The following is a 10,752-nucleotide window of genomic DNA, read 5'->3' on the forward strand; positions in this document are numbered from 1 at the left end:
TTGTGCTAATAAGCCAGGAGAGGAGAGATGTCGTATATTGGGATGCCAGCATGATACCCATATTCTATGGTGCACATCAAATGTCTCAGTAAATGCCTTTGGCTTAGACTCACTCTGACCCCTTAAATGGGATTTGGTATATAAATTTTCCCTTGGCTTTTTTGCTGGCCTATGTAGGACCAGCATAGATAGCTGGCACAAGTGTTTCCTCCCTTTATGGTCTTGATTTGTGGGCTACTACTAAAATGAGACTGCATTTTAAGCCATATTTTAATTAACCTTTTTGTTTTTTCCCCTATTACATTTTATTGTAATTTATATTTGGTGTTAACCACCCTGAGCCCGGCCCTAGGCAGGGTATAAATAGGAATTTATTATTATTGTTATTATTACCTCAAAAATCCACAGTGCAGAAGACGTTGTTCTTTTGGCTCAGTTCCTGATTGTGCAGACCTAGCATCTCCTCCACTGAAAACACACACCCTGCCAATATGCCCACATTTTGATAGATGCCAGGACTGGGCTCCCTCCCATTCTGAAGTGCAAAGAGCCTTCTTTCTCTGAGCGGCAGTGGCTGTTGTAGGCGCCTTTCCCCTCCATTGTTGGGTTAGCTGTGAGGACCACATGATTTTCTGGTCCTGTTTCTTTCCCTACTCTTTTAGGTGTGGCCGCCATTTTGTGCTGCTCCATGTCCCCATGCATTTTCTTTCAGAATAATTTCATAGGCTATGCTGGTGGCGGGAGGGGGGTGTCGCTAACCGTTTTGGGACAGTGTGCAGATTCGGAATTTTTAGGGACTGCTGTGAGACACCTCCAGGTGTGAGTATGTGAACCAGAATATTCAGAATTAGGTTTCTATTATGCTGTTGTGTTTTTTTTTTTTTTGGGAGGGACGGGCAGGCTGTATGCCTGAGCCCCCCCCCCCCTTCAAATTCCTGGATCCAGCATGGATTTAATTCCTGGAATAGCCAGGCTAGCTTCCTGTGGGGTAATGGCCCTCTAAGTATGGGCCATTAAGGTAACAAAGGAAGTGGTTCTGAGCCAGATATAAAATGGGTGGGCGCCCCTCCCTCAACTTGCTGGTAGTTGGAAAGGCAAAGGCCAGAGTGGAGGGGTGAGGTAGAAGCTAAAAGCAAGGTTGTAGGCTGGGCAGCTGGGAGACAGAGCATTGCCTGATTTCTGCTGGGAGAAGCAAGGCCCTCTTGGGGTGTTGATGCCATGAGCCCTTCCATCATAGGTCCAGGTTGTATATATGTGTAAATGAACCCTATATCATAAAGACAGCACAGTCTCTACTGTCCCTCATTCTAAGGAAACCAAACCCTGGGTAAGCTCCTTGAACCCTGGGGATCTTGCACCGCACAGAGTTTGGGCTGGCATGCAACAATACATTCTATCCACATCCTATGGAAGGGCTACAGGTGACGGCCTTCAGATCACATGCTGACATAAGGTTTCATTGTTGTTTATAGATAGTGTATAGTGGAATATATTAATAGTATAGAGCACAATTCCATTTGCCTTCAAGTCACACTGATGTCCGCAGAATGAAATATGGGCTTAGTCTTTTCCTATTGAAATCAAAAGGATTATAGTCACAATTAATGTACAGTCATACCTCAGAAGTCGAATGGAATTAAAACGTGGCTCCTGCAGCCAATCAGAAGCCACAGAAGTCGCATCAGACGTTCGGGTTCCAAAGAACATTCACAAACCAGAACACTCATTTCTGGGTTTGCGGTGTTTGGGAGGCAAAACGTTCAACTCACAAGGTATTCGGAATCCAAGGTATGACTGTATACTAGCTTCATTCTAATTATATCAGATACTAGCTACTGTATGTCCATTTTCTTACACTAAAAACTTTCTCCCAAACTACTTCAGTTGGCTCTACTTCAAATGGCGGCATTGAAAATTAATGGCATACAATCCTGTGCATGGGTAAAGGTAAAGGGACCGCTGACCATTAGGTCCAGTCGTGGCCGACTCTGGGGTTGTGGGCTCATCTCGCTTTATTGGCTGAGGGCGTACAGCTTCCAGGTCATGTGGCCAGCATGACTGAGCCGCTTCTGGCAAACCAGAGCAGTGCACAGAATTGCCGTTTACCTTCCCGCCGGAGTGGTACCTATTTATCTACTTGCACTTCATGTTTTCAAACTGCTAGGTTGGCAGGAGCAGGGACCGAGCAACAGGAGCTCACCCCGTCATGGGGATTTGAACCGCCAGTCTTCTGATCGGAATGGAATGGATTGCAACCTTTAACGAATGCAAATAATTTTCAATAGACAATACAACAAACTCCCCTCCTTCTGAATAGTGGGGGAGGGTTAAACGAAAAAAAATAAAGGCAAGGGATGCAGAATAGGAAAAGAACCAGGGCATTGGGAAGGAAAGGGGTTAAAGGGTGTTGAGCTGAAGGATAGCTGGAAGAGGTTGTGGAAAGCTTTGAGGAATGTTGGCTGCAAAGAGAAGACAAACAAGCCAACCCACGGCCACTTTGCAATGATAATCGAGCATCCCTGCACTCACTGAAATTCTGTAACACCGTGAGAATGAGTCAGGAAAATGAAAGCCTCTCTTCCCAGAGGAAAAAAAACTGGAGGGCAGATTTCAGCACAGCACTACTGTATATAAAAAGACCTGTGGCTCTTCTCATCTCTCCCTCCACCCCTGAACACTACTCCTTCCAGCTTGGGTTGGAAGGCTCCACAAGTCAGATGGGTCAATGTGAGTTCACCAAAGCTAAAAATCAGGTTGTAGAACAGATGTTGATGTCTCATCCGAATGCATGTTTCGTGCTTCCCATCACCCAGTATTTTATTGTAGGGTGACTTGGGGGAAATGGAGAAAATCAGGTGTGTAAACTCCAAATGTTTTATATAATGTGAGTGGGTGTTTGTGAACGTGTGTGCTATCTTGACTACTTGGTTTAAAAATAAATAAATGCTGGCTAATGTTTTACTTTAGACTGAGCTTCTGCTCTATAGAAGATCAAGCAAGAGGACTGAATGGTCTGACTTTAAAATGATATCAAGGCATGACCCACTAGAACTGATCATACTGGCTGGTCCCTGGTCATATTGCTGGGGCTGATGTAAGTTGGAATCCAGCCACATCTGAAGGGCTTCACAGGCTCATCCCCCAAGTGTTAAATCTATACATGGAGAAGGAAGACCAAGATTTAAGTAGCATGTGGGATGCTTAACATATGACATGCAACCAGAAATGACAGGGGCATAATGGAAAGAACTGTGGGTGGGAAGAATGCACAGAGGTGGCTTTGTTGATAAAGTTCAAGTTCTATTTCTCCTTGTTTTCATAACCTCCCTATACCCACTTACAAGGAATGTCTTCTGGAATATCATCTGTTGTTTGCTGCTTTTTGCCTGAGAACCTACTAAGCAAACTGACGACCAATCTGTGTACAGTGGATGAATGAGGAAAGGCAATTGATAGTGATGGGAATGACATGCCATGGTTGGGCATGGTCTTGTAGGTAGGCACCGATTCACATGACAACAACAGGCCTGCTACAAGGTAGCAAGAGACCGGAAAGGAGAATGTGGAAGGCATCCATCACTTTATACAGCCCTAATATTGGAGCACTCTCCGGTTCTTCGGTTGATATCATTTTAAAGTCATGTGGCATGGATAGTAATAATAATAATAATAATTTATTATTTATACCCCGCCCATCTGGCTGGGCCTCCCCAGCCACTCTGGGCGGCTCCATAAAAACCAAAAATACAGTAAAATATCACACGTTAAAAACTTCCCTGAACAGGGCTGCCTTAAGATGTCTTCTGAATGTCAGGTAGTTGTTTATCTCTTTGACATCTGGTGGGAGGGCGTTCCACAGGGCGGGCGCCACTACCGAGAAGGCCCTCTGCCTGATTCCCTGTAGCTTTGCTTCTCGCAATGAGGGAACCGCCAGAAGGCCCTTGGCGCTGGACCTCAGCGTCCGGGCAGAATGATGGGGGTGGAGACGCTCCTTCAGGTATACTGGACCAAGGCCGTTTAGGGCTTTAAAGGTCAACACCAACACTTTGAATTGTGCTTGCAAACGTACTGGGATAGTCCAATAACATCTACAATGCCTCCAGTGCCCCTGTTTCAATACTATATAATATTATGGAGAGTGTGTGTTCTTATTGTCTCTGGTCTGCTTGTTCAGCATTTCTCCTGCCTATTGGCTATTGCACCAAGTCTTTCTTAGTTGTTTCCATTCCAGTCCATAGACTGCCACAGAGGAATGCAGACTCCTTTATGCATGCACACCTATTGTCACTTGAGGACTGTATTTGTGAATGAGCCCTCATACATCAAACACAAACAAGAACTTTCATATGTCAACATGTCCTCTGGGTAGCTCAGTTGGTTAGAACATGGTGCTGAAAGTGCCAAGGCTGCAGGTTCGATCCCTGAATGGGACAGCAGCATATTCCTGCATTGCAGTGAGGTTGCACTAGATGATCCCCAGGGTCCCTTCCAACTCTACAATTCTATGACGTCTCCCAAATGCAAGGCTTTTTAGTGGCATCAGTACATTTAGCTGCAGTTTGCTATGTGCTCCTAAGTGTTGTGCAGGCATGTGTAAATGGGCTTTCTCTTGCCATTTGGTTTGTATTAAGCTTTTATCTTTGAAAAGAAAAAGAAGCATAGAATAAAAATATAATTCCTTGTATGCCTACCCACACTTCCCCCCAAATTCACCTGTTATTCCCCGTTGTGAGTGGTAATTCGATTTGCCTTTCCTTGATGGGTTGCCGCTCTGCATGATAGACTCCAGGAGCAAAGATGCCCGGCTAGCATTTGTGGCAATGCTCAGTGATGAGCGGCATGCTTTGATCTGCTGCGACGTTTCCTATTTCCTCCCTACCTATTGTCGTTCCATGTCAAACAATGCCAATCACTTCCCCTTGGCGGGGTTTGCTTTTGATTTGCCTTCCTAGCGCACGGAGCCACCCTGTATATGTAGCCAGTATGGAAGCTGTCTCAGAGTTTGTCCTCTTCGCTCAGAACAAAAGAAGCTGCTCCAAATTAATGGGATTTGCCACGAAGCGCAGAGGCGCGTTAGGCCAGCAAACAGCAGGGGCTGTAAACCCTCCACCCCACCCTATACTTTCTGTCCTGTTAAAAGGTTAAGAGTGCCAGCCACAGGTTTAAAGCCAAAGAGCTTCGGATTGTGTCACTGTGTGACAAGTACTGTAGCTGCTATTTTGCAGCGTGGGCAGCAACAAGTTTGCAATATTTGCTTTTCTCAAGTACTAAAGCAAAAAGGGTGTGGGCGAGGAGGCCAGTTTTACTTGAGGCTGATTTCTTGCTTTCTTTTTTAAAAGCTACTGAACAAATATTTAAGGGTGCACCCAGTTCTATGTAGATTTACACGGGCGTAAGCCCCATTGAACCCTGTGACACTTTCTCAGCAAACCCAAAGGGCGACGGCGGGCGGGGATAAACAAAGGGTCATCCGCCCGGCGCGCAACGTTACGTGACCCAGGCCAGGGCCGCGCATGGCGAGGCTCCGGCGCCCTTGACAGGCTGCTCTGCGTGCGCGCCGCGGAGACGAGCGCGGTAAAGAGAAACGGCCTCAAAACAAAGGAATTCTTCCTCCAACCCTTGGTGCAGGATCCCAGCCTCCGACCTGCAACGCGCCAGCCAAGGAGCCTGCAGAGCGCCGCGCGGGTTGCAGACCCTAGCGCGGGAGTGCGCGCTCCGCCTGCCCAAACTCCGCCTGCCCGCGGTGCGCGGAGACGACGGCGCGATGCGGCTCCTCGCCACGCGGGAAGCAGCGAGGACACTCCCCTTTCCCGGCGCCCAGAAGTGGCGGAGGTAGTGGCGGTGACGACGCCGACGACCACTAGGGAGCCTTGCCCGTTTAAATCCCCCAAGCGGCTCAGTCTGAACGAGGGATGTTTCCCGCAGTAGCGGCGCTGCTCTGCACGGCTCGGCCAGACGTGTTCCTGGCTGCGCTGGAGTGAAGAAGGCGCGATTTGGCGGCGCTTGGCACCGACCGAGGCTTCCTTCTTGTGCTCTAGGGGAGGTGGCGCCGAGGATAAAGGTTGGAACGGACTGAGATTTGTCCTCGCTCCTGCGAGGGAAATCTGCTTTGGAGAAGCCTGCCTGCCAAGCTGAGGTTAGTGGCTTTGGAGCCCTCCGTTCCCACTGCTCTTTCTCCTGCGGTTCTTTGGCGTGCGTAATTGCGAGCGGCCTGTGCACTCCTACAGCTATGCGCAGCGTTTCCCTTCTCCCTTTTCGCCCCCCCCTTTTTTGCACTAGGCATGGTTGCCTGCTGAGTGGGAAACGGGGGAACATGAACGCCCCTCTCGAAGGCCGGCGGCGAGGTTTGCAACGAAACAGACGCAGCAGCAGGCATGATGAACTTAATGTTCATCGTGGTTTTGGAAACATGCCTGTTATTACGCACTTTGCGCGAAAGATCTCGCCTCGCGGGCGGGTGGCGTGGAGAGAGATGCAGAAAAGGCGCGCGCGCTTGACATTTCCTGGCTCCCTCCGGAGGAATTGCTTCTCCGGTGTCTCTCCTCGCACATAATGCAACAGTTAATTCAGCAGCAGGGTTGTTACATGTGTCGAAGGGGGTGGGGAACGGGAGAGAAAGAGATGCAGCCAGGACAACAAGCGGAATGTGTGTGGCAATGGAGATGTGGAATTATGTCAGTTCTCATCATGCTCCCCCATCCCCGCCCGCTTTCCCACAATCCCGATTAATCCACTTCGCTGCTTAGCCTGTACAGTGAGACACCGCGGCTGCACTGAGCATGCTCTTCGTCATATGCACAGGCATATTATCTTGTCCTCTCTTCTGAGCTTAAACCCAGGCTGGGAGCTTCAACTTCATATCTGCAGGTCCCGTCCATCCCCAATATTTCTGCTTTTTTTCTTAGAGGCCTGTTGGAATACTCAGGGATTTGTCAGCATTGTTCCAAAGCTGAGATCTTCAGCTGCTGGGTGGGCATTTGCAAGAGAGAAGACCTATTCATATTGAAGTCCTTTCCTTCTGACTTAGAATGTACAAAGCAACCCAGTGCATATTTCACCATAACTAAAACCAATGGGGCTTATTCTTTAGCAAGTGTGTGCAGGATTGCAACCTTACAAAAGGGAACACTTTTATTCCCGACCCTGCTCTCCCCAAGTTTGTACTAAACATGGTGCTGTAGCCAACTAAAGCATCACCCATTCAAATCAGGTCCAGTGATTTCAGTGGGTCTGCTCTGTGTTTGATTTAGTTGGCTTCAGCTCATGCTCTCCTTGCTCCTTATACATTACACTTACATGGTTCTGCTTCTTTTTCTTTCAACTCGAAATTCCTCCTCAAAAATGCATTTGCCAAGTTAGTCCAACCCCCTGCAATGCAGGAATCTTTTTCTCAATGTCCCACGACTCAGAGGAGTCTCATGTTGTACTGACAGAAAGCCTAACAGTGCATAATCTTATGCATCTCTATTCTGAAGCAAGCCCCATATAATTCAATGGAATTTCCATCCAGGGAAGCAGGTAGGATTGTAGCCTACATACATATGACAGTATCTGCACCTCTCCTGTTACTCTCCTTTCCCCCTACTGTATGTTCCGCGGGGCAGAGATCTATAAATTGGTGCTAGATCTATGGTCAGAAACCAAATACATCAACATCTTTAGCATTTTTATTCCTGGAGAAGAAAACATACAAGAGTAGGAACTATTTCCAGATCTTGATGTAGTAATCAATAATATAATTTCTTAATGCTCTGTATAATTCCCAGTGATTCATTGGGCAGTATAAACCAGTACTATCTGAATGACGAAGTGCCAACTTCATTCAAGGAAGATGGGGCGTATTGATTGATATGTTGCAAATAAACAATGCCATCCAATCAAACCCTTTTTACACTGCAGCCAGGAGGAAGTCCTATTGAGTTAAAAGTGCCCTGTGTTGACTGAATTGGACCCATAAATGTTTAGTATCAGTTCCGCCATGTTTCTACATTCTAGGGCCTACCTCTTCCTAAGTGGAACTGATTACTGAGCAATACAAACCAGCAACAGTACCCTTGTGCAGGAGAGCAATCGAGTTGCTTACTTGAAAACTCCTCAGATTTAAGCTCTCTCTGACTATGCAAAGCTTTGCCATGTCTGGGAGATGTAGTCCTAGGAGCAGAGAAGGCTGCCTTGTAGCAAGTCAGTAGCTTGCAGGGATTTCAGACAGGAGACACTTTCAGCTCCAGCTGAAGATGCTGGGGATTGAATGTGGGACTATATCAGCGTGCAAGGAAGTTGCTACCACCCACCCTCACCCCCATAAAGATTCTACCTTAGCTTTCTTCCTGACATGGCAGCTTTGCATGCCATGAGAACTTGAAATGTCTTTCAAGTAGTGGCACCAGTAGAGTTCTTTGGTACTGCTGTATCATAGGCAGCTTGGAATGTCTGGTTTGCTTTCAGATTCATTGCCTGTGTGCAGAATGGCTGTGTGTGTGTCTATATATAAAGGCACACAAACTCAGCACAGTACAGGATATGATCTCACCCTTCTTCTTCTTCTTCTTCTTCTTCTTCTTCTTCCTCTTCCTCTTCCTCTTCTTCCTCTTCTTCCTCTTCTTCCTCTTCTTCCTCTTCTTCCTCAGCAATCACTTGTAGCTGAGTAAGGTTGTCTTCCATGGAGCATGGTCTTAACAGTGAGTCTGTGATTATGGAGGCCAATTCTGGATCCACACGTCCTTCCACAGTGGAGACATAGGTTTCTGGGTGGGAGTTTTTCACAGTGAGGGTTTGCCAAATATGCCTTCCTCGTAGCACATTTCCCCCTTTTGTCCTGAGTTCAAGTGTCTTCAAAGCCCATGACACCTTTGGTAAAGGCTGTTCTCTAACTGGAGCACTCGCATGCCAGTGTTTCACAGTTGTCAGTGTTTATACTACATTTTTTTTTTTAGATTTCTCTTGAGAGAGTCTTTAAACCTCTTTTGTTGACCGCCAGCATTCCGCTTTCCATTTTTAAGTTCAGAATCAAGTAGTTGCTTTGGAAGATGATCATCAGCCATCAGCACAACATGACCAGTCCAACAAAGTTGATGTTGAGGAATCAATTGCTTCAATACTGGTGATCTTTGCTTCTTCCATTACACTGTCATTTGTTCCCCAGTCTTCCCAAGTGATGTATAACATTTTTCAGAGACACCATTGATGGAATCTTTTGAGGAGTTGGAGATGGCGTTTAAAGTGGTCCATGACCTCAGTGTAGTGCATATAAAACTGCAGATTGATTTTCCTTGAGTGTTTTATACTGGGCCTGTGCACCATTTGGCCACACAAAAGGAGGTGGCCTTTTCTGTACTTGTCCAATCAGCTCTCAGGAGACGTGCATGGCTGTATTTTACACACTGTCTTCGCCAGGGCTAACCAACATGGTGCCCTGCGGATGTTGTTGGATTCTGACTCCCACATCAGCCTCATTCAACATGGCTGGTGGTCCAAGATTATAGGAGTTGTAGTCCAGTGACATTTGGGGTGTGCCATGTTGACCCCCCCCCCGGTTTAGATAGTTTCAGCTGCCTTCGAGTGAATTTACAAGCTATAAATAAAAAAAAGTAATTTCCTCTACATAAAGAACCCTGGAAACCTCTAGGTACCTTTTTCTAGCAGGGTTTCCCCTTGCTAACCACCCCCCCCCTGCTGCAATTATTAGATTCTTTGGCAGAAAGAAATGATAGTTGTGTACAAAATACATTTGAACCAAATGATATTCCTTAAAAAAAAAAAAAGCTTTGGAAACAGCTGGTGCTGTCTGTACCTAATCCCAAAGTGAAAACCAAATGAGGGATTTATTTATTTATTTATTTATTTATTTATTTATTTAATAATAATAATAATAATAATAATAATAATAATAATAATAATAATTAGTTTAAATGAAGCAAGTGCTCCTCTAGTGTGTTATGCATCTGCCCCTTCATGCCATGAGCTGCAGCTTCCCTCCACCCCAGGGGATCCATTTGAAAGGAAAGGTCATAATGCAGCAAGCTAAAGGCTTTCCGTCCCGAGCATGCGAGTTAAGTGCCCCACTGGGGTGGTTGCTCACATGTTAAGTCCTGCTTTGCATTTTGGGGTTGTGAACCCTGCACTCCTAACGAAGGGCAACAGAGATATTTGACCATACTTTCCCCCTTCATTCCAGCAACAGTCAGGATATAGCCCTAACCTTGTTGATAACTAATGCATTGTGGATCTGGGCTACATATCTTTCCAGCAGGAAATTCCTTTTCCTACTCTTTCTCTAGAGGATTTCACCTTTTCGTTCTGAGTTAAGCTGTGTAATGTCTACCCTGCTCCCCCTTCCCATGATAAACCATTTCTCAGGCACTTTCCCCCTTAGGTCTTTATCGATGGAGAAGTGGGAGATGTTGCCTTATGTCTAGCCTAATGCAAAATGGCATAAGTCACTGGAGAGGAGGAATCCTGCTAAATTCACTCCCCCGCCCTTGCCACCTCCACAGCAAAGAAGGGGGAAATGCTGGATGAGTGACTGTACCAATGCCTAAACAGGAGACTCCATTTCGCCTCAGGGACAAAAGCAGTGAAGTGAATGAACACATTGTGTGGCTGGCTGGCTGGCTCCTGCAACATCTGATGTTATGTTACATTGCATGCACAAAGATGACCTCATGGTGTACAGTATTTCTCCATCTCTGATTATATGAAGCAGGTCCAAGTCACAGGCATTTCATAGCTCTGTAGTAAAGGCCATTATCCACC

Source organism: Podarcis melisellensis (genome assembly GCF_964234715.1).
Source record: "Podarcis melisellensis genome assembly, chromosome: 3".
NCBI classification, from domain to species: domain Eukaryota; kingdom Metazoa; phylum Chordata; class Lepidosauria; order Squamata; family Lacertidae; genus Podarcis; species Podarcis melisellensis.